Source organism: Vicia villosa, linkage group LG7 (genome assembly GCF_029867415.1).
Source record: "Vicia villosa cultivar HV-30 ecotype Madison, WI linkage group LG7, Vvil1.0, whole genome shotgun sequence".
Taxonomy (NCBI): Eukaryota; Viridiplantae; Streptophyta; class Magnoliopsida; order Fabales; family Fabaceae; genus Vicia; species Vicia villosa.
Genome location: NC_081186.1, coordinates 44,018,392 through 44,046,360, shown reverse-complemented (window position 1 = coordinate 44,046,360; position 27,969 = coordinate 44,018,392). Strand labels below are relative to the sequence as shown.

General features: G+C 35.8%; 1 long non-coding RNA gene and 1 pseudogene across 1 annotated transcript; one reads left to right on the top strand and one right to left on the bottom strand.

The window, feature by feature from the left end:
* Positions 1-27,969, top strand: part of LOC131618955 (ankyrin repeat-containing protein BDA1-like) — a 64,626-nt pseudogene that overhangs the window by 29,422 nt on the left and 7,235 nt on the right.
* LOC131620491 (uncharacterized) lies at positions 12,370-15,029 on the bottom strand. Its single transcript, XR_009289132.1, has 3 exons — positions 14,969-15,029; positions 13,107-13,170; positions 12,370-12,534 (listed from the first exon to the last, which is right to left on the bottom strand). It is a non-coding gene; the product is annotated as an uncharacterized LOC131620491 (long non-coding RNA).

The window sequence follows — 27,969 nt, the reverse complement described above, 5'->3', positions numbered from 1 at the left end:
AACTTTCTTTCCTATACCCATCATAAACCTCCACACCGTTCTCCCACAAAAACTTTAAATCTTCGATTAAGGGTGCCAAGTATACGTCTGTCATTCCCTGGTTGTTTAGGCCCAGAAATTAACATAGATAACATCATGTACTTACGCTTCATACATAGCCACAGAGGTAGATTATAAATCATAAGAATCACAAGCCAGGTGCTATGTGTAACACCCCCTCTTTATACCCCAAAGTATATAACATAAAATCAGAGAATAACATGCATATAATTAAAAAGGGCGTCACATTGATGTTTTTAGAAGAACTAAAAACCTAAAAAAAAACTGACAGCATTTATCTACACAGCACAATACTCCTGGTCATTTTAATAACACTCAATATCAAATCACAATTTAACCTGAATATGCATTCACAGCGGAAATATATGATACTCATGTGATTATAATGATTCATGTCCCATACCATGATCATTGATCAATGCATTTTGATGCACATTCCTCTACGGTTGTACTTATACATTTCCATGGTTTGCTTGTCTTATTTTTGTATTTTATAATGTTTTTATATTTTAAATTATTTTTATTGTTATTTGATTTTCGTATTTATTTTTCAGCTTTAGCAGTCTGCACGGAAACGATCATAACTGGAGTTCCGGGAATCCGATTGAGGCGTTCTAATAATCGATGGAAAGCTAAGAGAAAGAGCTACAACTTTTATGTTGGAGTCAAAGTCAGAATCAGAACCTATATTTCCCAGAATTGCGTTTGAAGCTGCAGCACTATTTTATTTTCAGTTTTTGGGTCGTTTAGTAGTGGGCCTGGTTTTGTCATTCGACCCAGTTGGGTCATAAACGTTTTTTGGCTGATTCCTAATAGGTCTAGCAGCCGTGTTACTGTTTATCACGTTTTACTATTCACAATTTTGTTTCCACTCTTTTGCTCTGTACGGTAATGGAGAACTAAACCTCGAGGATCAATTCACTGTAATCAGATGCCGCTTTGAGGTTCTTTTATAATTTTCCATTAATCTGTTCCTTTGAATTCAATCTATAATTACAATTGCTTGCTTAATTTAATTGTTTTTATATGATAGAATTCTTTAATTTGATTGTTGTCTGTTCTTGAATCAATTTCGTGATTAGTGTAGCTTTTGCATTGTCGCGTTCGATCATATTGTGTTTGCTTAATTCACAATAGCTTATAATCCGTTTGCTTTATCCGGAATTCAGGGACAGACTTCGTATAATTGCTATTGCGCTTGTCAGTAGTTTTTGTAGTCGAATAGGATCAGACCCGTTTAGGGAATTGGAATTTTATAGGGATCAATGATAAGTCGGAAGTTGATACAGTGGGTTGATTCGTTTCAGCTTATTCAGATTATCACTATTTTATAATAACTTATTTTCTGCATTTTTATAATTGAACACGAAACAACCCCCCCTTAATTCGAATTCCATTCGGTTAGTAACAACTAAGAATCCTTGTGAGACGATATTCGAGTCACTTGTCGCTATCTACAGTTTTATTCAAAATAACTCGTTTTTGATCCGCGTGCGACAGCGGATCAAATTGGCGCCGTTGCCGGGGATTCTTGTGAATATTAACTGATTTTAGAGTCTTAGATTTAGTGTTCGTGCGTTTAGGCCGTAGTTTCCTCACGGTTATGGTCAGTCCGCGTTTAGAGTCGAAAAAAAATCAGATTTTGCAAAAATTGTATTCGATTGTAAAACGTTTTTTCCTATTGGAAGTACAAAAATCGTGCGATCAATACTCCCTTACTCTAGAAGAGTAAGGGAATTCGACCCAAAATCTCCAAATTCATCGTTTTTCTATTTTTAATGAATTTTTTACTGTTTTCATAGAGTAAAAAAAAATCCAAAAAAAATCTCAAAATTCTTATTTGTCTTAATTAGATTAAATTTCGTGTTTTTATATTTTTCTGAATTTAGTTTAATTGTTTTTATTCTTTCTATTCATTTCTGCATGTATGGGACTTTATCGGTATTTCGGTGTTTGTTGAACTCATGGCTGAACAAAGAACACTAATGCAGTTGGCTGTCCCTAATGTGAACTATAATGGTTTATGTATTGACTATCCTGCGGGTGATGCACCTTTTGAATTGGAATATGGTTTAACACATTTGTTGCCTAGGTTTAATGGTTTTGCAGGTGAGGATCCGCATAAGCATCTGAAGGAATTTCAGGTTGTGTGCTCTGCCCCTTCCGAACCTTCACTAGAGGATATTGTCAAACAAATGGCTGCAAATAATCTTCAGTATCAACAGCAAGTAGATTCTACTCTCCAGACTTTGCAAACACAGATTGGACAGCTTGCCACTTTGATGAATGCCATGCAGCAAGCTCAAGGATCAAACCAACAACGCTTGGAAGAGCATTCTGTTTTTCAAATAGAGTTGCTTTCTGAAAATGTTGATGATACTTGTACTGATTTGTTTGCAGATGATTTTCCATCATTGTCTGGTTTTGATGATGTTTACTCTTGTGATGTTTGTACTGACACTAAAATTTGCTCTGTTTGTGCTGAAATTGAGGTTGCCTTGCAAGTTGATATTCTTACTACAGATGAGGTTGCAAATGAAGTTGTTCATTTAGATGAAGCTCTCGACACCCCGGCTGCCCGGATCAAACCATCCATTGAACAACCACCTTCCCGGGAGCTGAAACCAATTCCTCAAAATCTTAAATATACTTATTTAGAGATGAATGAAAAACTTCCGGTTATAATTTCTTCTAAACTTTATTTTGATCAAGAAAGTAAGTTTTTGCAGGTTTTGAAGAAGCATAACAAAGGAATTGGATGGACCTTGGATGATATTTATGATATTAGTTCGTCCATGTGTGTGCATAGGATCTCACTTGAAGATGCAGCAAAAGTAGCGAGGCAGCCCCATAACCTTTGGTTCCTTGATGTTGTGAAAGATGAGAGCACCTTCACATGCCCATTTGACACTTTTACTTTCAGAAGAACATTCTTTGATCCTGGAATAAAAGGCGAAGGATCTAAACCACTTTTTAAGGACAATGAGAATTATCGAAAGCTACTCCATGAGAGCCCCACTTTGGAAGAAGAGAATATAGAAGATCTCTCTTTGAGAAAGGCAACTTATGTGATCACTTATCCTCCTTGACTACTCGGGTGTGTTCTTTCCTTTCTCTCACTCTTATTTTATATTAATGTTCTTTCATTGAGGACAATGTATGTCTTAAGTGTGGGGGAGAGAATCATTTATTTGTTTTGTTTTCTTTCATTTTTTTTTTGTTTTTGTTTTAATTTCAACCAATAAAAAAAATGCATCTTCTTGAAAGCTTTAGGCTATAGACTGATTTGAGTCGAGTTTGCGGAGACGTGGGAAAAATTCACAAGACCAGTATCGTTCTAACACCGTAAGTCTCCTGCATATGGAAATCGATTTGAATTTTTTATTATGTTTTAGCCTTAAATTCTCATTCTTTGACAGCCCTTGAGTAGTTTATTTTAGCAGTCGGCACCATCTCTCACACACTTTACGCAGGAAGCCGATGAATATAAGTGAATATTCCGAAAAGAAAAGAAAAAAAGAGAAAAGAAAAAGGTAATACACCTTCTAAGTTTGGTGATCCTCACCCGGTCACTTAACCCAACGGTTGTGTAATCTTCAAAAAAAAAGTTTTCAAAACTCTTTGTTAGTTGGTTCAGCGGTTTCTGGTGCTGAACTTGGTAGGGAGGATTACGGTCCGATCCCCCGCAACTACATCTGAGTAAGCAAAGGGTTATGCCATGCAAGTACCGGAATCCCGTGAAAAAGGATCAGAGTCACTAACCGGTCGTCCTGCTATAAGTGTGTGGAGATAACGGGCTTAATGTGATTGCGCCTGAATGAAAAAGAGCAAAAAGGATGAGTAAGTTAGGCTATGGTATAATAATATGATTTGAATTGGTTTGTGTATTTAGGAGGCTTATGTCTGCATATCTGTGGTTAGTATTCTTACGATGTCCTTAGTGTGCAAGATTAGTATCTGTCGATGCAAACTTACCCGAAGAAGATTGGTAGCCTAGGATGAGTAACTGTTGATGTATTTCTGCTTTCTTTGTTTTGTTTTTCATTTTGCTCGGAGTGCAAAAGTTCAAGTGTGGGGGAATTTGATCAGTGCATTTTGATGCACATTCTTCTACGGTTGTACTTATACATTTCCATGGTTTGCTTGTCTTATTTTTGTATTTTATAATGTTTTTATATTTTAAATTATTTTTATTGTTATTTGATTTTCGTATTTATTTTTCAGCTTTAGCAGTCTGCACGGAAACGATCATAACTGGAGTTCCGGGAGTCCGATTGAGGCGTTCTAATAATCGACGGAAAGCTAAGAGAAAGAGCTACAACTTTTATGTTGGAGTCAAAGTCAGAATCGGAACCTATATTTCCCAGAATTGCGTTTGAAGCTGCAACACTATTTTATTTTCAGTTTTTGGGTCGTTTAGTAGTGGGCCTGGTTTTGTCATTCGACCCAGTTGGGTCATAAACGTTTTTAGGATGATTCCTAATAGGTCTAGCAGCCGTGTTACTGTTTATCACGTTTTACTATTCACAATTTTGTTTCCACTCTTTTGCTCTGTACGGTAATGGAGAACTAAACCTCGAGGATCAATTCACTGTAATCAGATGCCGCTTTGAGGTTCTTTTATAATTTTCCATTAATCTGTTCCTTTGAATTCAATCTATAATTACAATTGCTTGCTTAATTTAATTGTTTTTATATGATAGAATTCTTTAATTTGATTGTTGTCTGTTCTTGAATCAATTTCGTGATTAGTGTAGCTTTTGCATTGTCGCGTTCGATCATATTGTGTTTGCTTAATTCACAATAGCTTATAATCCGTTTGCTTTATCCGGAATTCAGGGACAGACTTCGTATAATTGCTATTGCGCTTGTCAGTAGTTTTTGTAGTCGAATAGGATCAGACCCGTTTAGGGAATTGGAATTTTATAGGGATCAATGAAAAGTCGGAAGTTGATACAGTGGGTTGATTCGTTTCAGCTTATTTAGATAATCACTTTTTTATAATAACTTATTTTCTGCATTTTTATAATTGAACACGAAACAACCGCCCCTTAATTCGAATTCCATTCGGTTAGTAACAACTAAGAATCCTTGTGAGACGATATTCGAGTCACTTGTCGCTATCTACAGTTTTATTCAAAATAACTCGTTTTTGATCCGCGTGCGACAGCGGATCAAATTGGCGCCGTTGCCGGGGATTCTTGTGAATATTAACTGATTTTAGAGTCTTAGAATTAGTGTTCGTGCGTTTAGGCCGTAGTTTCCTCACGGTTATGGTCAGTCCGCGTTTAGAGTCGAAAAAAAATCAGATTTTGCAAAAATTGTATTCGATTGTAAAACGTTTTTTCCTATTGGAAGTAAAAAAATCGTGCGATCAATACTCCCTTACTCTAGAAGAGTAAGGGAATTCGACCCAAAATCTCCAAATTCATCGTTTTTCTATTTTTAATGAATTTTTTACTGTTTTCATAGAGTAAAAAAAATCCAAAAAAATTCTCAAAATTCTTATTTGTCTTAATTAGATTAAATTCCGTGTTTTTATATTTTCCTGAATTTAGTTTAATCGTTTTTATTCTTTCTATTCGTTTCTGCATGTATGAGACTTTATCGGTATTTCGGTGTTTGTTGAACTCATGGCTGAACAAAGAACACTAACGCAGTTGGCTGTCCCTAATGTGAACTATAATGGTTTATGTATTGACTATCCTGCGGGTGATGCACCTTTTGAATTGGAATATGGTTTAACACATTTGTTGCCTAGGTTTAATGGTTTTGCAGGTGAGGATCCGCATAAGCATCTGAAGGAATTTCAGGTTGTGTGCTCTGCCCCTTCCGAACCTTCATTAGAGGATATTGTCAAACAAATGGCTGCAAATAATCTTCAGTATCAACAGCAAGTAGATTCTACTCTCCAGACTTTGCAAACACAGATTGGACAGCTTGCCACTTTGATGAATGCCATGCAGCAAGCTCAAGGATCAAACCAACAACGCTTGGAAGAGCATTCTGTTTTTCAAATAGAGTTGCTTTCTGAAAATGTTGATGATACTTGTACTGATTTGTTTGCAGATGATTTTCCATCATTGTCTGGTTTTGATGATGTTTACTCTTGTGATGTTTGTACTGACACTAAAATTTGCTCTGTTTGTGCTGAAATTGAGGTTGCCTTGCAAGTTGATATTCTTACTACAGATGAGGTTGCAAATGAAGTTGTTCATTTAGATGAAGCTCTCGACACCCCGGCTGCCCGAATCAAACCATCCATTGAACAACCACCTTCCCGGGAGCTGAAACCAATTCCTCAAAATCTTAAATATACTTATTTCCGATTCAATATCTAGAATCCAAGCCACGCTTCCGATCCGGACAAGACCAAAGCCCACCAAACGTAAACATATAGTTTACCGCTTCCGATTCACTTTAGAATCTAAGCCTCGCTTATGTTTCAAAGCAAACCACCTTTGTTTCAAGGCATCCATGATATGAATGTATGTACAATGTTAATCAACACATGCAATTAAGATCATCTCTACCATCTTAATATTTAGCACATTACAATAATTCACTCAAAGAATTATTACACAATATTGTACACAACATTCTCATCACATAAGCATTATTCACATATAATAGTCAACACACAAATCCACTCCACCATTTTTAATTAATACTAGTCATTAATATTATTATAAGCTAACTCATAATTTGTCAATTTTATGTAATTTACTCACTTCCTATTAAACTAACATATCATTAGGATTTCTTTTGCCATTTAGTTATTCATGAGATTTATTAATTTTTTTACCAAAATATAAGCACATTCCTATATTATATCTATTATAAATATACTGTGTTAACAATGAACCAATTTTATCTAACTATTATGGTATCGCTACAGTGTGCCTCACACACATTGTTTCTAAAAAAATAAGGCGCTACAGCATGTAGCATCATGGGATTGTTTTCTAATAAGACCAAAATGTGACATTAAGGAAGGTACTAGTTCTCTTTTCTTCTTTTTTTTAAAACCAAAATGCTGTACACAGTAAAAGTAAAACGAGTGGTATCCATTTTCTTCAATGCAAGAGGTGTGTGTTCATCACACGGTACATCATTAATGAATGTACATCAAGTGGCAATTAGTGTGTTCAATCAAGGCAATAGATGCTCAGTTTCGGTCTCTTCATTTAGGACAGGGTGGAACAGTAGCCGTATTGCATTAATTAGAGGGTAGTAATTCAAGTCATCATGTGACTCTATTGCTACAGTGTCCCACGGTTTTAATTACCATTGCTGAGAACTTGTAGTTCTCTAATTGGCTAATGAGCAACAATAGTGGTGAATAAATGAAACAAGTAAAAGAAACAGTAAATGAAACAATACATTCTAAATGTTATCTGTCTCGCTCCGCCAGCTAACCCGTCCGTCAATCAATGCTAAGGGATGACTCAATCGGTGTCCCCCATTAACACTTCACTCTTATTTTTTTTTTATACTTGTCTTAATACAGGTATCAGTTCTAGCATAAGCTGGACTTCAATTTCTAATTATTTTACAGATTTTCAACATACTAATTGGAAATTATAAGCACCCATTTTGTAAGATTTATCTATGAACAATTATAAAGATATCAACCTACCAATTACCCCATTATACTAACCCACAATGATTAGGGATTCTCCCCCTTACCTCTTGTTTTCTCCTCCAAAACCCTAGCTTCCTCTTCTTGTTCCTCTCCTCCACTTCTATTCTTGAAAACCAGAAAATAATAAATGATGTCTCTATTCCTTGTTTCCTCTCTTACTACCCTTATGTATTATATTGGGCTTTAAAATTAATAACACCCCCCAATTGCTTATCACTCCAATAAATAGGCCCAATTAGTCTAACTCTCTAATAACTTAATTAATTCTATTAAACACAATTGCACTCAAGTTTAATTAATTAAATTAATAGTTAAATCCCATAACTATTAAATAATTAATTTAACACACCAAAAGTATAAAATAAAATATTATAATAAAATAAATACTATATAAAAAAAAACGGGTTGTTACAACTCTCCCCAACTTAAAAGATTTTCGGCCTTGAAAATTACCTCAAACAAACAACTCCGGATACGATTCCTTCATCTTATCCTCGAGTTCCCAAGTGATGTTGCCCTCGGCGACTCCGCTCCATATTACTTTCACCAAAGCGATCTCCTTACCAAGAAGCTTCTTCACCTCACGATCTTCAATCCGCATAGGTGTTGTATCAACCGTCAAATTATCTCTTACTTGAACATCATCCAACTGAACAACATGCGATGGATCCGCAATATATCTCCTCAATTGAGACACATGGAATACATCATGGAGATTAGAAAGAGACGGTGGCAACGCAATCCGATAAGCTACTTCACCCACTCTTTCCGAAATTTGGTAAGGACCAATAAAACGTGGCGTCAACTTACGCGACTTCAACGCTCTACCAACTCCCGTTATTGGCGTAACACGAAGAAACACATGATCATCCTTCTCAAATTCAAGAGTCTTCCTCCTCTTATCATGGTAACTCTTTTGACGGCTTTGAGAAGCCTTCATCTTCTCCTGAATCATCTTAATTTTATCCGTAGTCTCTTGAATCAATTCGGGTCCAACTACAACACTCTCTCCCGACTCATACCAACATAAAGGAGTTCTACACCTCCTTCCATAAAGCGCTTCGAAAGGTGCCATCCCAATACTAGAATGGAAACTGTTGTTATAAGTAAACTCGATCAACGGCAAGAAACTATCCCAATTTCCTCCTTGTTCCAAAACACAAGACCTTAAGAGATCTTCAAGTGATTGAATAGTCCTCTCCGTTTGACCATCGGTTTGCGGATGGTACGCTGAACTCAAACGCAACTTCGTACCCAATGCACCTTGCAAACCTTCCCAAAATCTCGAAGTGAACCTCGGATCTCTATCAGAAACAATACTCGATGGAATACCATGCAAGCACACAATTATCTCGATGTATAACTTAGCAAGTCTCTCCATTGAATAATCCATCCTCATCGGAATAAAATGAGCACATTTAGTCAACCGATCTACAATTACCCAAATCGCCTCACAATTACTCAATGTCCTCGGCAAACCTGAAACAAAATCCATCAAGATACTATCCCACTTCCACTCGGGGATAGATAACGGTTGCATCAAACCAGACGGTTTTTGATGTTCAATCTTTGACTTTTGTCAAGTCAAACAAGAATACACAAATTCTGCTATGTCCTTCTTCATACCTTGCCACCAAAACATTTTCCTCAGATCTTGATACATTTTAGTAGCGCCCGGATGAATACTTAAACCACTTCTATGTCCTTCCTCAAGAATCCTCTTTCTCAAGTCCGCAACACCTGGAACACAAACTCGATCACGACACTTCATAATACCATTCTCATCAATTCGAAAGTCACCACCTCTCCCTTGATTAATCAATGTGAATCGATCAACCAAACCTAAATCAGATTTCTGTCCTTCTCGAATCTCATCCAAAATACCACTAGTAAGCTTCAACATACCAAGCTTCACACCACTAGAAGTCTCTTCGCATAACAAACTTAAGTCTCTAAATTATTCCAACAACTCAAACTCTCGAACCATCAACATAGACATGTGTAATGACTTCCGACTCAAAGCATCGGCTACAACATTCGCTTTTCCAGGATGATAGTTTAAACCAAAATCGTAGTCCTTCAAGAACTCTAACCATCTTCTTTGCCTCATATTCAACTCTTTCTGATCGAACAAGTACTTCAAGCTCTTGTGATCACTAAACACATCAAACCTTGATCCAAACAAATAGTGTCTCCAAAGCTTTAACACAAACACCACAGCTGCCAACTCCAAATCATGTGTAGGATAATTCCTCTCATGAACTTTGAGTTGCCTTGAAGCATAAGCTACAACTTATCCCTTTTGCATTAGAACACCTCCCAATCCTAACAAAGAAGCATCACAGTAAACCACAAAAGGTTCTAACGGATCCGGTAAAATCAAAATGGGAGCAGAAGTCAATCTTCTCTTAAGTTCTTGGAAATTCTCTTCACATTGCGAAGTCCAAATAAAGGCTTGACCTTTTCTAGTCAACTGCGTCAACGGTAACGACAACTTCGAAAACCCCTCAATGAACTTCCTGTAATAGCCAGCCAATCCCAGAAAACTTCTAATCTCAGCAACAGACTTAGGAGCTTCCCATTGAGATACAGCTTCTATCTTCGAAGGATCAACAGAGATACCTCCACTTGAAATCACATGCCCGAGAAAGCTTACTTCACTTAACCAAAACTCACATTTAGATAGCTTAGCAAACAACTTTTTCTCTTTCAACACGGACAAAACAACCCTCAAATGCTCAGCATGCTCCTCCTCACTCTTAGAGTAAATCAAGATGTCATCAATGAATACCACAACAAACTTATCCAGATAGTCATGAAAGATCCTATTCATATATTCCATGAACACGCCAGGTGCATTAGTCACACCAAACGGCATCACAGAATATTCGTAATGACCATACCTCGTCCGAAAAGCAGTTTTCTGAATATCCTCAGCTCTAACGCGAATCTGATGATAACCAGACCTCAAGTCAATCTTGCTAAACACACATGCTCCAACCAACTGATCCATCAAGTCATCAATTCTCGGAAGTGGATATCGATTCTTAATCGTCACTTTGTTCAATTGTCTATAATCAACACATAATCTCATCGAACCTTCTTTCTTTTTGACCAATAGAACAGGTGCACCCCACGGAGATACACTAGGACGAATAAATCTCTTCTCAAGCAACTCTTCAAGTTGACTCTTCAATTCTTTCAACTCTGAAGCGGACATCCTATATGGAGCCATCGATACAGGACTAGTTCCAGGAACTAAATCAATCGAAAACTCAACTTCTCGTTCTGGTGGTAAATCAATTATATCATCAGGAAATACCTCCGTAAATTCACAAACTATAGGCAATTCCTCAATGGTTCTCTTCTCTCGCACATCTAAGGTTGCTAACAACATGAACAATTCAGCTCCACCTTGAACTGATCCGTCGACTTGCTTAGTAGACAAGAATAAATCTTCTTTAATACAATTCTCAGGAAAGATGACCGTCTTATCAAAACACTTGATATGCACACGATTAAATTCCAACCAATTCATACCCAAAATCACATCAAGTTGTTCTAAAGGAAGACAAACTAAATCGATCCCAAAATCCCTACCAAAGATACTCAATGGACAATTCAGACATACATAAGAAGTAGAAACAGAACCCATAGCAGGTGTATCAATAACCATACTTCTATGCATATCAGATAATACAAGATTCAATCTTCTAGCACAATCCAAGGAAATGAAAGAATGTGTCGCACCGGTATCAATAATAGCAATCAAATGTGTACCATTAATGAAGCACGTACCTTGAATTAGCCTCTCATCAGTAGTGGCTCCTACACCAGACAATGCGAACACTTTTCCTTTTGCTTGCTCCTTCTTTGGCTTGTCACATTTTGTACTAATGTGGCCTTTCTCTCCACAGTTGAAACAAGTCACATTCGAACCACCTCTACAATTAGTAGCTATGTGACCATACTTGCCACACTTGAAACAAGTAGTAACCTCTTTCTTGCACTCAGCAGCCTTATGACCCTCAACACCACATTTGAAACACTTAGGTGAAGTAGAAGATCCTCCCCAACTTGGCTTCTTGCCAAAACCAGCTTGTTTCCTCTTGTCATCATACGGTTTCCCATGATCCTGATTCTTTCCTTTCAAACTCTTGTAGATAGAGGCACTTTCCCTACTATCCTCATCATAAATCCGACTCTTGTTAACCAACTCAGTAAAACGGGTAATCTGTTGGTAACCAATAGCCTTCTTGATATCATGTCTCAAGCCATTCACAAACTTCAAACATTTAGATCTCTCAGCATTAGCAGTATTATAGTGGGGACAATACTTGATAAGCTCCTGAAACTTAGCAGCATAAACAGCAACGGTACCATTTCCTTGCTTCAACTCAAGGAACTCCACCTCTTTCTTCCCACGAAAATCTTCAGGAAAATAGTTCTCCAAGAAAACATCACGGAAAAGATCCCAAGTAACCTCAATGCCATCTTCTTCAAACCTCCGAAGAGTGTTGTTCCACCAATCTTCAGCTTCCTTTTCCAGCATATGAGTACCAATTGCAAACTGCACTCTATGAGCATCAGTACAATTCATAACTCTGAAGATCTTCTCAATCGCCTTCAGCCAAGCTTGAGCTTTATCAGGTTCATGTTCACCCTCAAAGACAGGAGGATTGTTCCTCTGGAATCTTCCTAAGGCACGGTACTCATCATCATCCCCATTTCGGTTACCAGCATTCGCTTGAGGAATCTGACCAATGGAGCCAGCCAACATCCTCAACGCCTCAGCAATAGCATCATCATTCCTGCCTGCAACCATCGTCCTAGACAACCAAACAACCAGACAAACAGTATCGATCGTGTCAGATGCACAAATCAAATACAACAAGATAAGAAAACATTAAAGACTATTGACCAACTGGTCGACCATGCTCTGATACCACTAATGTAACACCCCCTCTTTATACCCCAAAATATATAACATAAAATCAGAGAATAACATGCATATAATTAAAAAGGGCGTCACATTGATGTTTTTAGAAGAACTAAAAACCTAAAAAAAACTGACAGCATTTATCTACACAGCACAATACTCCTGGTCATTTTAATAACACTCAATATCAAATCACAATTTAACCTGAATATGCATTCACAGCGGAAATATATGATACTCATGTGATTATAATGATTCATGTCCCATGCCATGATCATATACCGACTAGTAGTCTCAATCCAACATATAACATAATCAAAAGGTTTGGCTTGTAAGCCTCTCAAAAGACATGTAACCGATAAATAAGTTCACCAGTCATAGCATAATACATACACAAACATAACATGAGTTCAATACGCCTAGTCTACCCAGTGTTACATGACCAGAGCATCGACTCACTACCTAATCTCCAATAACCAAGGAAGAACCTCCGGCTAGGTCACACGCGGCTACTAAACTCCAGAACCTGCATGTCGCCAAACGAGGGCAACATTAAAACAGAAGGGTGAGAATACGAACCATTATGAAGAAAGTATAACAGAATACAATGGTTAAATCAATACTTCAAGTAATTAGTCATACTATGTAAAACGGAATATCCAAATGTAATCAACACATAATTCACATATTATCGAGTATACAACAAGCTTAAATAGTATAATAATTCAATTCTACTATTATATTCCCAAAATAAGTACACAATCATAATCCTCACATATTCGCACATCTAATCAAATATGTATTCAAACTTCACTCGTTTCAATTATCAAGCTCATACACATATCACAACTACATCAACCTCACATACTCAATTATCGTATAATTTTAATGTGACTCAATGCAAGATATGTGACGCTATGCATGTGGTACCGAATTGTGAACCCAAGGTTTCACCGCTTTCCGATTCAATATCTAGAATCCAAGCCACGCTTCCGATCCGGACAAGACCAAAGCCCACCAAACGTAAACATATAGTTTACCGCTTCCGATTCACTTTAGAATCTAAGCCTCGCTTATGTTTCAAAGCAAACCACCTTTGTTTCAAGGCATCCATGATATGAATGTATGTACAATGTTAATCAACACATGCAATTAAGATCATCTCTACCATCTTAATATTTAGCACATTACAATAATTCACTCAAAGAATTATTACACAATATTGTACACAACATTCTCATCACATAAGCATTATTCACATATAATAGTCAACACACAAATCCACTCCACCATTTTTAATTAATACTAGTCATTAATATTATTATAAGCTAACTCATAATTTGTCAATTTTATGTAATTTACTCACTTCCTATTAAACTAACATATCATTAGGATTTCTTTTGCCATTTAGTTATTCATGAGATTTATTAATTTTTTTACCAAAATATAAGCACATTCCTATATTATATCTATTATAAATATACTGTGTTAACAATGAACCAATTTTATCTAACTATTATGGTATCGCTACAGTGTGCCTCACACACATTGTTTCTAAAAAAATAAGGCGCTACAGCATGTAGCATCATGGGATTGTTTTCTAATAAGACCAAAATGTGACATTAAGGAAGGTACTAGTTCTCTTTTCTTCTTTTTTTTAAAACCAAAATGCTGTACACAGTAAAAGTAAAACGAGTGGTATCCATTTTCTTCAATGCAAGAGGTGTGTGTTCATCACACGGTACATCATTAATGAATGTACATCAAGTGGCAATTAGTGTGTTCAATCAAGGCAATAGATGCTCAGTTTCGGTCTCTTCATTTAGGACAGGGTGGAACAGTAGCCGTATTGCATTAATTAGAGGGTAGTAATTCAAGTCATCATGTGACTCTATTGCTACAGTGTCCCACGGTTTTAATTACCATTGCTGAGAACTTGTAGTTCTCTAATTGGCTAATGAGCAACAATAGTGGTGAATAAATGAAACAAGTAAAAGAAACAGTAAATGAAACAATACATTCTAAATGTTATCTGTCTCGCTCCGCCAGCTAACCCGTCCGTCAATCAATGCTAAGGGATGACTCAATCGGTGTCCCCCATTAACACTTCACTCTTATTTTTTTTTTATACTTGTCTTAATACAGGTATCAGTTCTAGCATAAGCTGGACTTCAATTTCTAATTATTTTACAGATTTTCAACATACTAATTGGAAATTATAAGCACCCATTTTGTAAGATTTATCTATGAACAATTATAAAGATATCAACCTACCAATTACCCCATTATACTAACCCACAATGATTAGGGATTCTCCCCCTTACCTCTTGTTTTCTCCTCCAAAACCCTAGCTTCCTCTTCTTGTTCCTCTCCTCCACTTCTATTCTTGAAAACCAGAAAATAATAAATGATGTCTCTATTCCTTGTTTCCTCTCTTACTACCCTTATGTATTATATTGGGCTTTAAAATTAATAACACCCCCCAATTGCTTATCACTCCAATAAATAGGCCCAATTAGTCTAACTCTCTAATAACTTAATTAATTCTATTAAACACAATTGCACTCAAGTTTAATTAATTAAATTAATAGTTAAATCCCATAACTATTAAATAATTAATTTTACACACCAAAAGTATAAAATAAAATATTATAATAAAATAAATACTATATAAAAAAAACGGGTTGTTACACTATGCGAGATACTTTGAATACCATGCGGGTTTATTCCATCAGTAGACAATGACAAGCGAAGACTTCTTGCTTCTTTTCCAAATTCAGGATAATCATTATCAACTTTCATCCACTGTGGTGAGTCTGCCGGATGTCGCAACTTTCCATCAATAATTCTTTCATCTGTATGCCAAGTCAAGTGTCTTGAATCGGTTTCACTACGATACATGCGTCTAAATCTCGGAATTATAGGAAAATACCATAAGACTTTTGCCGGAGACAACTTTTTCTTATATCGAGGGGCACCGCATTTAGGACACTCATTCAACGCTGCATACTCGTTTCAAAACAAAACGCAATCGTTTGGACAGGCATGTATCTTATCATAGCTCATGCCAATAGAGGACAACATCTTTTTGGTCTCATACGTTCGATTGGGAAGAACATTATCCTCTGGTAGCATATCTTTCATAAGGGCTAATAACTCTGTGAAACTTTTATCCGACCATCCATTGTCCGCCTTTAAGTTGTACAACTTTAACACCGCAGACAATCTTGTGAATTTTGTACAACCATCATACAACGGTTTCTCTGCATCGCTTACCAACCTCTCAAACATTTTGGGACAATCCTCAAGATCTTCTTCAAGCGCTTCTGCAATCTCTTCGACTCGATCATAATCGTATGTGTCTGTGCAATCGTCGTTTGAAGCATACGTCGTATTACACCTCGACTCAACATTCCCGTTAATTTTCTCACCATGCAAATTCCAACATGTATAACTTCTATCAATTCCAAACCATAGTAAATGCGATGCCAACTGACCCCCGTCAACCTGACCCCCATAACAACAACTCAAGCAAGGACACGTCATTCGAATCGGGTCTTCAGCGTGCGCAACTGCAAACTTAACAAATTACCATACCCCTTTCTCGTACTCTTTCGACAATCGGTTTGATTTCATCCATGTCTTATCCATCTCTAAATTTAGCTAAACAAAAACAACTAATTAAGACACAACTAATTAAAGTGGAAACGAAAAACGTTAAGCTAAACAAAAAACGTTAAGCTTAATCAAGAATCATAGCAGTTCATTCAAATGGTTTTACTAATTAAGCTAAACAAAAAACGTTAATTATTCACGCAACTATAGCAAAAGAACAACTAATTTCCTGTAGAGAAGTAATCAACTTCTGGACCCACACAATGTAAGATTCGTGTAAACGATCGGACTTTCACTCTGCACCTGTAAAACAATCATACTATTAATATCAATCCAACATTTCACTTTTCAATGTCTCTTCAATAAAAATTCATAAAAACTCAAAAATTTCACTTTAAAGATCACATAAAAAATTTCCATGTTAAAAAACTCAACAATTTCACTAATTTCACTATAGAGACAATAACAAAAGTTTCAAGTTAAAAAAACCTAACAGTTTCACTATACAAACCATAACAATAGTTCAATGTTAAAAAAACTCAACAATTTCAATATAAAGACCATAAAAAAGAGCCATGAAAAAGAACCATTTCAACTTATTTACATGAACAAACTCAAACTCAAACTGAGTTATGGGTTTTGAGAATTGTTTGTTTTGAGAATTGTATGAATAAATCTATATTAAAATTGTATGATAATAAAAATAATTTATAGTTGTGATATGATCACAAAAATGAAATTATTATATGATCATGTATTTTTTTTATCAATTCTTAGTTGTCTAATCATAAACACTTTATTAATTAAGTGAATCAAATTAATTTTAATACAAAAACTAATAGAACATGATATATTTGAAAAAATGTGATAAAATTTATAGACTAAAAAGAAAATGTATAGACAAATTGTTTGGTGTGATGCCCTCTACATGGTGAGCGAGATCCCTTCCTATATAATCCTACTCACCTATTTTTCTATTCATCCTAAACATCCCACTCAACCTATACCTCTCCCCCTCTTCGCATAACCACCACTCACCCACATTTTCTCATAATACCAATGTTACACCCACACTTTCTCATATTATAAGCAACCTTCTGCAACGAGTAAATCTATTTATCCAATACAACATGTTATATCCTATGCTAATTTATAAACTCTCATAAGTGTTTTAACTTAAAGCTTTCTAGTCTCACTGAACCATCTTCTTATACACAAGTTACTACTGACCCTAATTGAAAGCTTGCCATTACCAACGAACTAGAGTCTTTTACAATTAATAATGCATGGGTCTTAGTACCTTTACTTCCCAACAAACACCTGATTGGCTGCAAATAAATTTTTAAATTTTTTCTTTTTGCCAATGGAACTGTTAAGAGGTATAAAGCCTGTTTATTTGCTAAGGGATTCAAACAAATCGAGGGAATTGATTATTTAGAAATCTTTAGTCATGTTGTTAAAATGACTACTATACGCATTCTTCTTTCATTAGTTGCTTCCAACAATTGGTATCCCCACCAACTAGATATTAACACTGTAGTAGACAATGGAATCAAAAATTTACTACTCTTACCACTCTAGGCTACATTCAATCCAAATCTACTCTCTATTAACTAAAGCTAATAATCATTCTTTTACTACTATATTAGTTTATGTTTACGATTTAATGATTGCATCCAATAATATGGTCGAAATAACCAACTTCAAAATTCTTCTGCACAAAAGATATTGAAAACAAAATATTTTCTCAGTTTCAAAATTGCAAGGACCTCTCAAGGCATTTCAGTATGCCAACACAAATACAGTCTCGATCTTCTTCAACAAAACGACCTCCTAGCAGCTACACCAACAATACCCCTATATCCCATAAATTTGACTATAGTAAAGGTTCACGTTTATCTAATCCTATTATTTACAGAAGCTAGATTGGTAAATTAATATGTCTTACACACCCATGTCCTGACATATGTTTCGCTATTTGCATATTGTTTCTACACCTATCAAAATCAAATGCAATCTTTGATACATAAGAGAACACCAACACAAGGTCTTCATTTGAAGACTTCTTCTATAACTGCATAAAACCATATTTTAATGCTAGAGATGAAAGAACTCAGATTTGAACTTACCTATCGAGAGTGAGAAATAAACTCACTCAATGCCTCTGAAATACTGCAAGAAACCCTTTTAATTCTTACTCTCGAGCTTCAACATCGTGAAAATGATATAAAGATGGCGACTGGAGCTTCTTCGTCGGAGAGAGCAATCGAACATAATCGGTGAGTTTGCAGGAAAAAAATGAAGAGTCGGAGAGAGCAATCAAACAGAATCGGTGAGTTTGCAGGAAAAAAATGAAGAAATTCTAGAATTCTTGAATCGAGCTTGAACAATCAAACAGAATCGGTGATAGATGGTGGTGGTGTGGTGTTGTTCGCGAAGTAGGGTTCTGACTCTGAGAGGAAAAGAACTTTAACAGTGTTCGCGAAGTGGTGTTGTTCGTGTGTTTGTTAGTTTTGTTTAAAAAAATTAATTTTAAATGGGTTATGCCAGCGCTTTTAGTAAAGCGCTTTCATACCCCCCTATAGCAGCGCTTTTAGTAAAGCGCTTTCATACCCCCCCTTTACCAGCGCTTTTACTAAAGCGCTTTCATATCCCCCCTTTACCAGCGCTTTTATTAAAGCGCTTTCATAACTCCCCTTTAGCAGCGCTTTCAAAAAGCGCTTTTTTTTCTTGTTTTTTAGTTTTGTTTTTAGCGAGCCCTATAGCAGCGCTTTTCCTAAAAGCGCTTTCGTAGATGCGCTGCTAAAAGACAAATTTGGCGTAGTGTATCCCCATTATTTTATTTAGTTTGTGTTTTAATTTGTGTGTTAATATATATAGTAGCATTTAATTGATCGATTAATTTACCAATGACATATTTGGAATATTAATGTTCTTATATTTTACGATTTATTTTTGTTTTTTTGGTTGAATGTACGGTTTTTAGCATATTTATTTTATTTAGTTTGTGTTTTAATTTGTGTGTTCATAAAATTTGATACCTCAAATTTAGAATATTGAGATATTTCGGATATGCATATCCGAATCAATCAATATTCCAAATTTTGGGAAGGTTTTTTTTGGAGATGCGTCTCCGAAAAAACACCTGACACTTTAAATCCAACGTTTAAATTGGAAAATAAGTGCTTAGGGAGATGCATATCCGAAAACACCTAAAAATGGGTATTTTCGGAAATACATCTCTGAAATCTGAGAAAATTTTAAAAAAAAAATACTTCGGAGATGCATCTCCGAAGCAGGGGTATTTTAGGATTTTAAGCAGGGGTTCTCCCCATAAGGGGGTCTACAAAGAAATTGTCTTGAAGAAATAGCCATAGGATCTGAAGGTGTGTGTAATAATAAAACGAATTGGGCTGAACCATGACCACCAAGCCCAGTAGAAAATTTAAAACAACACAACCCTGATGCAAGAAAATTTTACTTTTTACCCCTACAACTATATCTATACCCCTACACGAAAAAAATTTGAACCGAATTACCCTTGTATAAATATTTCATATTTTAAAAAATTTCACTTTTCTCACATTTAATAAAAGCTTCCGGAACACCAAAAAATATATAAATCGGAACACTTTTGTAAAGTAATCTGGTAAAAAAAACATAAACTTTTAATATACCGGAACACTTGAAAAAAGAGTTCTGGTAGTCAAAATTTTAAAGTTGCATACCAGAACATTTATTTAAACTGTTCCGGTAGTTTTAAAGTTGATTAAAGTGAGTTTTGAAATTGCATACCGGAACACTTATTTAAAGTGTTTCGGTGGTTTCATTTTTTTTTTAAAATTTAGACTTTAGACAACGGTTATAAACCAATGTTAGAAGTTATGGCCAAAAGGAAGAACCGTTGCCTTAGTTGATTTCTTAAACTTTTTTTGCAAAATATACCTTTAGGAAACACTTTTATTTTCTTTTCCATTCACTTTAGGCAACGTTTTTAAATCGTTGCATAAAGTCTACAACTTTTAAAAAAATTAAACCACCGGACCACTTTAAATAAGTGTTCCGGTATGCAACTTCAAACAACTTAAAACTACCGAAACTTTTTTTCTAAGTGTTCCGATGTCTTATTTTTTAAGCCTGAAGACTTTGAAAAAGTGTTCTGATTTATATATTTTTTGGATATTTCGATTTTTTTTTTTAAATGTGAGGAAAAAATGAAAATTTTAAAATATATACTATTTATACGAAGGTATTTTCATTCAAATTTGTTTTGTGTAGGAGTATGTGTGGTGTCGTTTTTTTTTACCTCCCCGTTTCACTTGGGAGGACGGCACGCTAGACCCTTCACGCGAAATTTGGAAGGAGAATGCGCCCGTGGTGGGATGAATTTTGTTTCAGTTCTTCCTACGATATCACACGAACTTTCTTATTGTCCTACAAGTAGGAAAGGGAAAAAAAGATCTCAACTAAACCCTAGGAGTTTGCTAAGTGTGGGGATTCACCTAGACTAGAAATTCTGGAGTCCGGGAGGTCGGTTATACATAGGGAAGAGTTTAAGCACCCTACATATCTGTAGTACTCTACAGGAACCTTCTCTGTGTCTAAGTGTGTTTGTGCTGCTAATGATTATTGGGAAAGTTTCTCCTTTGTATTAGGAGAAGGAATTGAATTGAATAAAAGAAAGACAGACAGACTGACTGACTATTTTTGGTATTTTATTAGCTCGCTGAGATTCCTTGTGAACCTCATGCCTACATATCCCTAATGGAAGTCAGAGCTTAATGTAGTTCGGGGAACTAATTAATTATTAATTATTTTTGGGTGCCTTGCTTGAAGCTCAAGGTTGAAGCTTGAATTAAATCTCTGTTTACAGTAAAGAGACATGAATTTATCTTTACAGAGAGGTATTTCTACTATTCCACCACAAACATTAAAAGAGTGACAGAATAACTGAATTAATTTCATTCAAGAGGGGGACCTTACTTGTGTATGTGCAAGTATACCAGTCAAATGCCTCTTAAATGAAAGAAAGATGCTCATCCAAATTAGGGAAAGTTACCACATGTCTGGGTTTTACTGCCAGCTCATGCCTTTCAAAATCCTAAGTGGGAGACTTGATTAAAATTAAAATGAAATGTAACATTTGTTTGTTTGAATGTGGTGAGATAGAAGAAATATCTCTCTATAGAGATAAGCTATGTCTATCTACTGTATAAAAAGATTTGATTTTTAACTGGCTTGTATGAGGCCCAAGCTTGAGGCTTTTTGATTAATGTATTATTTATTGACTCTGGGAGATGACTCCACTGGGGGTTAATTACAAGGAATCTTTGTATTCTGTACAAAGCCCAGAATTGAGGCTGACTCTAGCTAGAAAAAATATTATTTTCTGCCTTGTACAAAGCCCAAGGTTGTGGCTGACTGAGTATGAATGACTCTAATAGGGAAAAGATCCTAGATGTTAGGAATCTTTGACACATGAAGTATGGTTTATCTGCCTTGTACAAAGCCCAAGGTTATGGCTACCTGAATGATGAAGGACTCACTGGGGAGACTCTATTATCTGCCTTGCACAATGCCCAAGGTTGAGGCTGACTATTAACAAGGGAGTTTTATTGTTTTGGTGCCTTGTATGAAGCCCAAGGTTGAGGCTAACTATTTTTGTTGGATTTTGACCCTACTGAAGGATTTATTTATTAAAAGACTGATTTTTTGGAAGCTAACCCTTTCTAGGGATTTTGTCTCAGCTGGTGAATTTATCTTTTTTAAGAATGAGGTTTTTTGGAAGCTAACCCTTTCCAGGGGTTTTAACTGCTGGAGAATTTATCTTTTGAAAAGAATGATTTTTGGAAGCTAACCCTTTCCAGGGGTTTTAACTGTTTATTGACTGAACTTGGAGGCTAACCCTTTCCAGGGGTTTTTGTTAAAATGATGGCAGAAAGATTATCTAATGAGACTTCTTGTTTAAAGCCCAAGATGAAGGCTGACACTGACTGAGGATAAACAAAACATGGATCCTAGACTCTGCTAAGGAAGATTAATGAAGATAAGGGTGACAGAGACTGTCCATGCCTCTCATTCCAAAAGGTGTACTCAATGTAAAATTGAGACAAACTTAGCTTGTTTAAAGTTTGGTTTAAATTGGAAGAAACTCACCAGGGTATGTTAAAAGGTGACTAAAGACCTGTTCCTATGTTTATAAGAAACCTGATGGGTCCTTGTATACAAGCTCAAGAGGAAGCTGGAAATGCTTTTAAGAAGCCTGTGGGTCCTTGTACAAAGCCCAAGATGAGGCTAGTCGAGGGTCCTTGTTATAGCACAAGAGAAAGCTATGTGGTTTTGAACTTATTTTGGCTTTAAGCAAATGGGTAAGAGGTTTCACCGGAAATAATTCCTCTTTGGGTGGATGTGTCCTATTTTTTGGATTCTAAGGTTTTTGCCAAGATGTTTCACCGGGAATAATTCATCTTGGGGGTTTGAACTACAAATTTCTAATTAGGAAAGAGCCTTCACCGGGAAGACATTCTCAATCCTAGGTCATATTCCTATAATATATATATAGTTTAACTGTCCTAAGGTTTACACTCAGACGTAGTTCTAAACAAATATATGCACAGTTTATATTTGACAGTAATTTAAACAAAGACTGCAAATTGAAAGCTTGTAAAGCCTAACCTGGATGGAGTGGAGGCCTTTGAAGAAGTATGTACAAAGCCTTACCAGCAATTGATGGATAACAGTTGAATATATATGATAAACAGTTAATGGTTTTTTTGAAAACAGAAGAAGTGAAGATGGATATAGGTCACATAGGTATCTGAAGAGTTTCACCGGGAATAATGCCCTTCAAATACCAGAAGAATATTTTGAAAACAGAAAGAAGATTTTGTAAATACAATTTTTAAAAACAAACTATGAAAAGAAAAAAGGTGTTGGGACTTACACTCTATTAGAGGCCCACTTAAAAATGATTCACTGTTTATGAGAAACAGTTGAAAATGATTGAAATGATATAAGGTTTTGTTGTTTGAAAACCTTAATCATCCGTTTAATTGGAGACTGAAAACAGTTTTGAACATTGACAAAAGTCAACTTAATTAAGGCAAAGATGAAATCTATACCTAATTAAGACCTAAATAATTAGGGTTTTATCATAAAATTATTCACAAAGTAATTAGGTTAAAACAAAATAAAAATATATATTTTCAAAGTATTTAAGAAAACACTTAAAACATACTATTTTAAACCTAATAAGAATATATGAAATAAATAATATTTTTTATGATTTTTTTGATTATTCACAAAATAGATATATTAAATGACAAGTGTGTAAAAAATGAAATTAAAATGAATTAATTTGATAGGTTAAATAATTGTTTAAAGTTGTAAAGAAATCAAATGGAAAAAGTGATAAAAAATATTGTTTTGTCACTACCAAGGCTTGAACCCACGCTCCCATGGTCACCACACAAAACAAAGCCAACTGAGCTACACGCTCAGTGTGACTAAAGAGGGATTTCAATTGGTTATATATAAAACACGCGCGTTAAAATGAAAAATAAAAAAAAAACAAACGGTCTGAGGGGGGGATCGAACCCCAGACCTAAGGCATGAGAAAGTGAGAGGCGCTTGTAACCAAGTGAGCTGAACGTTTTAGTCGTTCAAAACACGCTTCCAATTGATTATATTTTAAACTTGCTTCTGAGAATTCAAAAAAACGCGCGCAAAGCAACTTCATCTTCAACCTCACGATTTCAATTTCTGGAAATCCTATCTCCCTCAATTCTCAACTAAATTCAAAGATGTAAAGATGGATTTTGCTCGTTTTTGGAGGAGGATCATGATGGTGTCCTTTAATTTCATTTATTCTAAGTGTAACATAAAATTCACAAGCATGAACACTAAGAACCCTAAAACTGAAATTAAACATGAAATACTATATATGCATGATTTGATGCAATTGATTGAGGGCTAATGATCTATGAAGGTGCAGAAACCAACTGGTAACTTCATTTTAAATTTATCATGCGTGAATCATAGAGTTTGAAGCTTTTGAAACTTACCTGAAAAATGAAGATTTGGCTCTGATCAAAGTGTGTTGCAGAGTTGTTGCAACGATCCAGATAGCTTCAGTGATCCTCCTAGAAGGTGTTGAGATGCTTAACTTGGACTGAAAGTGCCCAGAACCTCTTGCTCGACCCCAACTGCAACAGCTCCAAGTGAGAGGTGAAGATGATGATTCCCCATGTACAGAAGTGTTTCAGAGGTTTGGATCACCTCTAAATGACTCCCCTAAGGTGTTTGAATACTTAATTCCAAAGGAAGAGCTCTGGTTTGAAGAATCCGAGTCTTCTTGCCAAAGAACCTTTGAAAACCTTAAGTATGAAGAAAGAAGAGAGAAAGCAAGAATTATGTTGCTTTGGTGTGTTTTCTGAATGAGAAAGACCCCTCTATTTATAGGCAAATGGTTCAGAGCAATTGAACATAGCAAGCTTGCTTAGTGAAGTGAGTTTGGTTTCTTAGCCATGAAGAAATTTTGAAAATATCCCAAATGCAATGATGCATTTTCGGGCTAGCTTCCCCAACCATTGATCTTGTATGATCTTAGGGAACATTTCTGATGCAGAGGAGAGTTCTAATTGGCTTAGAGCAAGATTCCTTGATGATTCACCATTTGCCATAAATTCAAAAATGCAATCATTACATAATCACATGCCTTTGTTTTTGGGAATCTTCTTCAATCCTTATGCAATGATGGAAATTGATGTATGGCATGCTTGCAGATGTATTAGAGATCGTGTAGCATCACTTAGTGAAGCTAATTGCACAAAATTGCAAAGTTCCAATTTGTACATGACCTATAATTTCACCTTATGAGGCCAACTTTGAACAAGCATAACTCCTAGCTCAAAATGAATTTGGAGAAGGTTGAGCACAATTTGGAAAGCCATAAACATCTACTTCAAATCATTAGTTTGGGGTTTCTTCAGAATCATTTGGGAAAATTGTGAAAAATGAGCCCAAAGTTGGATGAAAACTAGGTTAAAAACACTTAGAATTTTTTTTAAGTTTTTATAACCTAAAGCTTGAAAATTCCAAATCTCTTAAATGGTTGATCTTTTGAAAAAAGTTCTTTGTAAGATGTTGTTTTATTTTGCAAGATCTACAACTTTCATGTTGGAAGTTTTTTGAGTTGTGTAGGTGAAATTTTGAGTTCCCACAATGCCCTCAAAAACCCTAATTCCCGACTTTTCGCTCGTTGATGATTCTTCTTGAATTTCTTTGGTCAAATGACTTTAATATTCATATATTGATGATATTGATCTTTGAAAGTCATGGTTTGACCAAAAATCTTAAAAGTCAAAGGTGATCCCATACAGTTGACTTTTTCCAAATAAAGTGAGATTTTGGACTTTTGTGTGGAATTAAGATCTTCTCCTCAAATGAGTGATGTAAATGGGTTATATTGAGGTAGTAGAGGTTCTTGAATCATGTCTTGAGTTTTGGATCCATGCCCTGATTAAAAGTCACTTATCCAGATGAATTAGGTTAAAAACCCTTATTGTCGACCAGATGAAATTGGTGACTGTGGATCTTGAATTGAGGTGTGATGTCCAGTGGATCTTATTGTATGGATCATTTGAAGATGATTGAAGTCTTTAATAGATGTCCTGGAGCTTTTTAGGGTTTCCCAAAGGTGATCCCTGATTTTAGTCCTTGATAGGCTCAATAACCCTAGTCTGGTGACTTGAGTAAACCTGTACTCAGATGACTGGGTGTCTAATCAATCATAGGTGAATATAAAAGTGAAGCTTTTGAGTCCTATGATTGTGTTAGAGACCAATCCTCTTATTGATTGATCCTTTTCCTGAGTTTTCTTGTCTTTGAACATCCTTGATTAAATGCTAGATGAAGAGGTGACTGCTCTGGGTACTTGCTTTGACCTGATGAAAATCCTGAAGATATGTCATCTCAGGGGGGTCAAAAATTAGGGTATGACAGTATGCGTATAATTGTAGGGGGGTACAAAGTAAAAATTTTCTAATGCTAAAAACCCAAACGCCTCTCTTCTCTCTCTAATTCTCCACCGGCCCCCGTTCCTCTTCCACGATTGTTTCACGTTTCCACACAAAGGATAACGTTCCTCACCAAGAACAAGCCTCTTCTCTCCTCACGACTCTCTCGCACCTCCATTCAAACTCTACTCTCTTAAACTCAATAAACTGATCTCCTTACACAACACACTGACAACTCACATCAATTATAACAAAACAACATTGAAACCAAGGTGGTGACAAACAAAAAGATGCAACAACAAATAGTGATTTCAGCAATATGAAACAAGAAGTACATTTCCAAACTGAAAATGACAAATATTAGGGCAATCATAAGCAAAGAGTTCACCAGATTCGTGCGTTGCGGTACGAGATTGATGTTGTCACAATTCGTTGCTGCTTCCGGGTTCCTTGCATCAATGGTGTGAAGCTAACGAAGGTTGATGCTGAATTGTTGTTGCTCTATTTGGAACAGATTTATTGTTGTTCTGAAATGCTTGCATGTGAATCAGTTATGAGTTTGTGAAACATTTATGATGGTTCGATTGTTCGAATATGATATTGAAGATGTCGTGATCCGAAGATTTGTAGTGTAAGTTGGTTTACAGGATGAAAGATGTGAAGCGGTTACGATTTGATGAAGGAAATCAGTGAAGGTGACTATGAAAGTGGATCGTGAATTTCTTTGTGAGTTTTATTGCGTGAAGGTATGTTAAGGATTTGTGTGTGAATGAAGGTTTTGGTGAATGATGGAAGGAGGAAGCTGATGGAAATTCTTTTCAGAATTATGAGATTATGATATTGGAGGAAGCTTATGGTAAAAATTTAGTAGAGTAATGGTGCTTTTCTTCCTCCATTCTTCTTTATGGTAATGAGCTTTTTATATAGGAGAGTGAATGAGAGGGTAGAATAGAGATTTGTCATTTGAGGTAAGAATTGGATAAGAAGGAATCAAAAATGTTGTTAGTAGTGGAAGGTGTATTTGCAGATTTTGTGGAGAGTGGAGGGAGGAGGAAATCATGTGAGTGGAGAGGAAAACGTTTGTTATTTTGTCTTGTATGGGTTTTCTAGAAGAAGATGATGTAACATGAACTTGATGATGTCATTGTAAAAAATTGTTGAACATACTCCTTGCTGAGAAAGAAAAACGTGAATGGTTTTGGGTGATGTGGTCCCACTTCTCAATTGGCTCAAGAACAATAGTAATGGGCCTTCACTATCTTGAATGAAATTTGGACCAAATAAACTCTTCTTTAATTATTTACAGAAAATTATACCGTGTACCCCAACAATTATCCCCATACCCCAACAAAATATTTAATTGGACGAATTTACCCCTGTATAAATAGTTAAAAAATTAAAAATTTTCACTTTTCACTCATTTTGCACAAAATTGTACTGAGGAGCATTGCACAACTGGATAACGCAGAAGTAAGTTTGCTGTATTTACGAACTGGACATCCCAAGGCTGGGTGTTCCGGTTTTGGAAATTTTTGAAATAACCAACCGGACATCTCAAGGCTGGGTGTTCCGGTTTTGAAACAAAACAACTGTATATTCCAGAGCTTTGAGTTCCGGTTTAGGCAAGCAGCAACCGGATAACCCAATTCTGGGTATTCCAGTTTTGGCACATTTTATTTTTTTAATATATATTT